The 7,905-nt window shown below is 39.7% G+C and overlaps 1 protein-coding gene across 1 annotated transcript in view; it reads right to left on the bottom strand.

The window, feature by feature from the left end:
• The window catches only part of ACOX2 (acyl-CoA oxidase 2), a 24,372-nt gene extending 23,947 nt beyond the window's left edge, over window positions 1–425 (bottom strand). The window contains exon 1 of the mRNA XM_072420872.1: window positions 384–425. The gene's annotated coding sequence lies outside the window, so the exon portion shown is untranslated. The remainder of the gene's footprint in view (window positions 1–383) is intronic.
• Between the last annotated feature and the right edge of the window lie 7,480 nt (window positions 426–7,905).

Below are 7,905 nucleotides of genomic sequence, written 5' to 3'. Positions count from 1 at the left end.
GGTGCAATGAACCTGTGGCATTGTGTCATGACTGTGATGCCTGATTCCCAGGATTTTGGTGTCACCCACTTTACATAAATGTTACTTTAGTAGAAGAGTAATGGCTGTATGTCTATATTATACAAAATGTCTTTCTTTACTTACTGCCAGTTTTCAAGGTAAATGTTCCCAGAGCATGCTGTGCACCATTCTTTTGTTTCCACTCATTCATTTGTTTCAGCACTTAGCAATACAAGAAGGTGTCAGGTATGACAAATCTCTTTAAAAACCAGAACAATCTAACATTAGCTCTAGAAAACTACTATAGTTACTATAGTTTTGCTTTACATTTGTCACAGATACTTGCAGGACCTGGGGATCTGTGCCTCTTCAGTGTCACCCACCTTGCATTCCCCTGCTGCCAACACCAGCTCTGCTCAGGGATCCCAGTCCCTGCTCAGTTCCTGGTCCAGGTCACATGATTCTCTGTCAGCTGCCCCTTTGCCTTATAAGAGTGTTCAGCAGACACACTCCACCTGTTGGCAAACATGTGAACAGCTCCTGAACGGCCTCTTCTTCAGCATTCTCTCTGGTGGTGGGTTAGGATGTCTGCAGTTCACATGGCCATCATTCATCACATGACCTCTCTCGTGTACTGACCCCGGCTTGACATTTGACTTCTGTGATATTCCTGATTGCCGCCTGCCCTGACCTTTAGCTTGTCTGACCACGCTCCTATCTCTTGTTCCAGCACCAGGCTTTATTCCTGTCACCAACCTCTGCATTTACAGGAGCCGCAACCTGGCAGCTGCCCGCAGCGTTACATCCTCCCCTCTAGAGGCTCTGGAGAAGACTCTGTGCCCAGCGCACGTCTCTGCCAACTGGGCTGGTGGCACCGTGACAACATTTGTCCTCATGTTTCAGAACACTAGCTTCTGAGCAAAGTGAATGTGCATTTAAGGTATTTCCATGTCTACCCATCATAGGTTTTTTGATATCCAGTAGTAAGAAGAAACGGTTTCAAGCAGAGTGTATTTTTAAAGTACACTCACTGTCAAAAATCTATTTATTTAGTTTAGAATACAGTGTGTGTACGTTGGGGGCCAATAAAAAATTGCAAGCTCTTTTATACAGTCAAAGGTGCAACAACCATCTCATATATTTAACTGTAATACCTAGTTCTGCCATTACGTGGTAGTATTATAAAAACCTTTTCACCAAAAAGAGAATAGACTTTGACATTGTGGTGTTTTTGAACTCAAGGCTCTCATTAGCAATTTAATGATGAATTTCACTGTAGTGAAAAAAAGGGGTTAAGACAAAAGTTGTATGCGTATTTTATTATTACAGATGGCATGTTTTTGTTTTTAAAGCACAGAATGGAAACGCAGTACGGCAGCATTCTGTTAATTTGCAGTTCCCTCGGCAGGAGTTGGTAGCACTGCCTGTAATAGAAGAAGGAAAAAAATATAAGTAAATAAAAAACTGCACCGATAGAAATATAAAATCTGCTATTGCTAACTTCTTTTGCTGAAATTGCCAGCTGGCTGGCAGTTATCCAAATGTTTTGATATTTTTTAAATTACTGATGATAAACAAGAATACAGAAAATTAATTCTGACTTTTAAGTGTAACAGTATGTGAGCTAAGATGGGCAATGCTGGCAATAGACAGGCCATGGGCAATGTTGGCAATATACAATCCATGGGCAATGCTGGCATTACACAGGCCATGGGCAATGTTGGCAATACACAGGCCATGGGCAATGTTGGCAATATACAATCCATGGGCAATGCTGGCATTACACAGGCCATGGGCAATGTTGGCAATACACAGGCCAAGGGCAATGTTGGCAATACACAGGCCATGGGCAATGTTGGCAATATACAATTCATGGGCAATGTTGGCAATACACAGCCCATGGGCAATGTTGGCAATATACAATTCATGGGCAATGCTGGCAATGCATAGACCATGGGCAATGTTGGCAATACACGGGCCATGGGCAATGTTAGCAAAATACAGACACTGGTGACATTAAAAGAGAAATTTGTTGTAGTACCAAAATATAGGCAATAAATGAGGCCCAGAAGTACAAAAGTACCCCTTGCCCCACCTCTTTTGTTGAAGCCAATATCTGTAGCCCATCTTGAACACCTTTGAACCCCCCCAACTTAAAGTGGACCTATCACCAATAAACCCTTGTTATGTAAGGTATAAAATATAGCCATGGCAATAGAGACAGAATAGGAGGGCTGAGACTCCTGGGATACCTATGTCACACATCCCAGGAGGCTTCTGACTGCTCGTTTTTTTTCAATGGTGCTCAGTGAGATCAGCACTTTTTTTTTTCTTCCTATTTACAGCAGGCTACATCACCCGAGCTGACATGTGTACAGCGCTCATCGCCCTGGCAGATCCACGAATGGTGAATGGTCGTAATGGAAGTGAAGAGGAGAGTGCGCAGTGGGGTGCCATTACCTGGTTCTCCCCTCTCCTCTCTCCATAGAGCAGAATGGCGCTGTACGTACAGCGCTCATTCAGTCTTTTGTCTTTGGAAAGGATTGTTAAAGATCCTTTCCAATGACAATTATTAAACGTGTCTGCATAGTCTTACAGTATATGGGAATCTTCATGTCAAAACCAGAAGGTTCACAATTATGTTAAAGAATATCAAAAGTGCCAAAAACAAAACATAGAGTATGTAAGAAAAGTATGACTACCTGGGGGATCATAGCAGATTCAGCTGATGATGAATCCGCTAAGTGCCCATATCGCACCTAAAAGAAAAAAGTGTCCCATTAATAAAACTAGAACATGTCAGTATTGCATTTAGCAGCCACTGGTTAGTAAACTAAGAATGTAAAGAAATTTCAATTCCAGTTTTGAAAACCTATAGCCTTTCTATTTCTGGAGATGAACTGCATGAAAAAGTTTGAAGTAGAGGTCGGCAATTAGAATTTGGTGGCTTTGCTTTTAACAGCCGATTAGTGTTGGTGGAGGTGGCTATACCCTAAAGTGCTATATTGACAGAAACTGATTGCAATTATTAGGCTTAATAGACCAAGGGCCATGTAAAGATGAACTCAAGACAAAGAATTAAATGCATAGTTAAAATATGTACACTGTTCGGTCACCCATGTGATTTAGACACTTCTGCCAGAGACTACAGCATGGTCTGGACCTTATATTGTCCATTGTACTCATGGTCTACAGCAGAGGTCGGCAAACTTTTTGGACTACTAGGCCATTTCAGGAGGTCGAGCAGGCACACTAGGCCAGGAGAAACAAGGTGTCCATGGAAAGGTTTATTCCAACCGTGACTGCAAGCGAGCAGCCTCAGTCTTCCGCTCATCCGTGGTGTAGTCTTTGTACGTGTGCGCGTACTTGGCATTAAAATGTCCCTTGAGATTCGACCGCTTTAAAGTGCTGTTGGTGTCGTTGCACACTAAACACAGGGCTTTGTTGCCACGTTGGATGAAGAATAATTCGTCAGTCCATTCGGGGTTGAAGACACGGTGTTCAAGGTCAACCTTCCGGAGTCAGGTAGCTGTGTGTTGCTTCTGCTCTTTAGTCATAGTAATTGGGGTTACTGTGCGGAAACTCAATGATTTTAATGATATTGCGGGAACTCGCAATAACGCGGCAATTCAATTTGGCTGGATCCAACAATAAATAACTAGGGAGCGTTATGTCGGACTGGAATACTGGCGGGGCCATATCCGGCCTAAACTCCTTAGTTTGCCTACCACTGGTTACTACAGAAGGCTAATACTATATACAGGGTATCTGTATAAAATGTGTTTTTGGTAAATAAGCAAGTAGATTGTTTTAATAATGATGTTTTGTTTTCATCTGCATGAAAGTCAGCTACTTGATCAATATAAGCTATTTCTTCTCACATAGTTTTCAAAAACATTATTATCATTGGCAGAGGGTCTTAGTGACTCAGATAACTTGATGTTAGAGCATAGTGGTTAGCCTGTAAAATATTTTCTCATTATTCTTCCTTTAGTAAATTGAAAAATCTTTTTTCTGAGAAACAAGCACCCACTTTAAATTGACATTAGGTTTATAACAAAACTGATTTGCAGTAAAAAAAAAGATTCATAGAGTAATAGATTTTTTAATGGCTAAAACGGGCAATGTATTTGCTGTCAATGTACATAAATTTGTACCTAAATAAATCACACTTCATCTGAATTGCTTTATACAATTCTATGGTGATCTTTGAAATTTTGGGTTGAAAAGCTTTACCTGTATACCACTGAAGTTGGAGATGCATTCTGTACTGGGTTTGGCCATTGATCAATATTGGCCATGTTGACACCCCATATATACCACAACACACATGAAGATTTCTATTTCTCATCTGATAAAACAAATGGATCCAAAGTAAATCTGAGGGTAATCCAGCAGCTTACTGATCATAAGAAACTTTTTTTTTAGGTTCTAATCAGTTGTGCATAGATTGGACATTGGTTCAAACCAATCAAAAGTACAAAAGTTGTATGTATAGGAACAATTGAGCACTTCTGGGAGAAAGAAATCTACATGGGAAAAATCAGAAAGGCCGAATCCTATATACGTGGGTCCAACCAATCAATTAACAATTTGAACAATGATTGGATCTATTGGTCAGGCACAAAAATGGCGTCAGATCTGCTCACCTGTACTAGAGTGAAAAAATAAAGAATGCCATAAAGTTTTAAGTAAATGAGCACTTTACCCATTCAGGGTCAAGTATCAAAGTATCAGGTATGGATCTGGATAAATGACCAAAAGTGGTATACAACTCTAAACTTTTCATCCAAACTCTCTCAAAATACTGAATAAGCATTTTTAAAATCCTGGCATAAAGTATTGGTTAAAGAAAACATTTACCAACCATTTTAGCAAACATTTTCTGGTCCATGTAACTGGGGGTTTGTCTGTTTCTTCAAACTTTTTGTGATTATAGTTTTTATTCCTATTTGAGTTGGTTGTTAGAGAGATGGGGTCCCTTTAATGATTCTTCTACAGGGCCCCATTATACATCCTTACCTGTAGAGTGACAAACACCAGTTGCTATACAGCTATACAAATAATATAGACTTCAAATTCAACATACCCTTAGGTTTTGGTCAAAATCTTCATCTTCCTCAGGGCTGCATCTTCCAGCAGAACAAGGTCCGTCTCCAGCTTGTCTCTTTCCTACTATGGCCAGGAAATCAGAAGCTTCTGGCTTTCTCAAAAATGCTATCATGATGAAGAATAATACTGAGATTATTTCTGATTCTCAAAACTGAGATATATACCACTCCTTATATAAGGCATAGACCATGCGTCCTTCCCTTCACCTACTGTATAAAACATCATCAATGGGACACAGATGACAAAAAACAGGGATGACAACCAATCCTTATCCCAACCTTCCATCCCAAGAAAACTGTTTCCATCCCAATTAAAAATATTTTTAGATATCTTGTAAACTTGAACTTGTTTAAACTTGATAGTGATTAACAAAAGAAGTAAACTGTCATTTCTGCAGAGGGGAAATCCCTCCTTAGACATCTCTCATGGTAACATGCCATCTCTAAGAAAATATTTCTCTTCCTCTACTGTGCAAATGACAATTCTAACATTTTGGATCTCCAATCACTTTCTGTACCAGCGATTAGTGCCGAAAACTATAAAACAAATTTGCACAAAAAAAGAGACAAAAGCCACATTTCCTACTTAATAAATAAAATACATTTGTACATAATTCATGTTTGCATGTGTCGAATATGCCATAAGCATTAAAGAAGTATATAAAGTCTTCAAACATCTTACCTGAATGTGCGATATAGAAACAAATGCCATAGCAGACACTGAGCACCAGTAGAAGTCTCATTTTCTTTTTGCTTCACCTGAAAATTCTTACATATCTGATTCTGCATGGGCAATATATATCTAACATGCTGCAGCTGGATCTGGAGGGCGCCCTGGGATTACACTGTATTATGATATCACTTTGTCTTATCATACAGAGGAACCTCTGTTACAAACTCAGGGATTGCTTTCACTGTTAATATTTCATTAAAATTTCTGATTAAAGGATTAATGAAGACAATATTTATCTACTAAATACAGGATTATTCATTTGGTTTATTACCCTCACTCTCCAGAATATTGCCATAGGTAAATGTTAGACATATATATATATATATATATATATATATATATATATATAGTAAATGAAAATGGTTGGACTGGCCAATCTCACCCAGGGGTACTCCAGTGGGTTCCTTAAACTGTGTTTGATGGACCTTCCATTTGCTGGTTCCTGCATAGTTCCTGTGCCAACACCACTTAGTGAAGACATTAGTAGGGCACCAGAGAACATTTTATAAGTAATTTATGATGATATTTAGACCACAACCGTAGGGGAACATTCTTTTAAATGACCAATAATGTATAAGAAATGATATTATATATTTGGTTTATATATTTTGTTTTTGTGCATATTGGTATATCTAGCTTGAGTCTCTGTATCCCCTGAGGAAGCAAATATGCGAAACGCATCGGGTACTAGACAAATCCTCACTACATTGAACACGTTAGCCCATGATATGTATGAAAAGGTCTCATGCTTGGTTTCATGAGTCTACCCTGTAAAGTTATGTCTTAGTCACATTGAATTAATTGTAATTGTTTCTCTTACTAAATAATTTGCCAAAAAAACATCTTTTGCTCTTCTCTCTGAAGTAGATCATATCAGATGTATGTGATCTCCTTTTTGGTACACTTCTCTTTTGTTAATGTATAGGATATTTATTTTCACTGACACCCAATGCATTGGTATTATCAGGGGTTCTCCAAAACCTTTAAATTCTTTTAGGGGTTTCAATGGGGTAAAAAGTTTGAGGAAGCATGCACAACCACATTTTTAAAGCATACACACCATAAGGTATCTTGATGCCAGAATTGTCCTGGCATAAACCACTGCCTGGCAGAAACTTATCCATTGAATGCTTTCTCTTCCCCCACAGTGGAGATTCCACTTCTTTTTCCGTTTTGCTTGCCACCTGGTAAAGTGAAGGGAAATTGTCCACATGAGGACATGGGGAGTCAACAATTAAATCATCATAGCCATATGTTTTCCTACTTATCTCCTATACCTGTGCCAACAGGAGAGGAGAAAAAGTAAACCTTTCACCAAGCTAGAACGGATGATGATTATACATTGATATGTATAGTAGGCAGGTTGGTGAAGAGGGGCAGAGGTAGGCGGTTATCCTGGATTTACTCCCAAGTTCCATGAAAGAATCAATCTAGATGGGAGGTATGTTATGGCATGATTTACCCATTGTGATTTAGTGATAAGGAGTATGATAACTAAGCCAGATTTTTATTACAGTAACAGCTTAGCAATGGGGAAAGTGCAGAATGGGGCTGTTAGTTTGACAGCCAGTTACTGCACAGTAGTCAGTTCGGGAGACACACAGACTGTAGCCTGTCCTCTGGCATTCTCACGAAAAATTCCTTGAAGTTCCGCGAAAGAGGAAACTTTTGGAAATCCAGGAAATCACTATAGGAGGATTATCATCATTAAATACAGCTGTGGGAATCCTCCTGTCAGTGAGCAAGGCAAGCCCTCATTCTGACCTGCAGTGCCAGGGGATCTCTCACTGAAAAGAGGATTCTCACGGCTCCATTCACAAATGCAGCCGTGATACTCCTCTTCTCAGAGTGAGTCATGCGGCTTGCGTTTATAAATGAACGCAGCCGTGGGAAACATCAGAGGATTTTTCCCATGCTGCATTCATTCATGAGCAGCCAGCCAGACACACTCTGTACCTGAAAAGAGAAACTCTATCCAGGAACACATACTACAGGGCTGCAACAGCAATCAGTTCCGCTCCCCTGATTTCTGTTGCCGCCCTGTAGTATGTACTCCTGGAT

The sequence above is a fragment of the Pyxicephalus adspersus genome, chromosome 8 (assembly GCF_032062135.1).
Source record: "Pyxicephalus adspersus chromosome 8, UCB_Pads_2.0, whole genome shotgun sequence".
Taxonomy (NCBI): Eukaryota; Metazoa; Chordata; class Amphibia; order Anura; family Pyxicephalidae; genus Pyxicephalus; species Pyxicephalus adspersus.
Note: the sequence above shows the minus strand (reverse complement) of the source record. Positions and strands in the feature narration are given on the sequence as shown.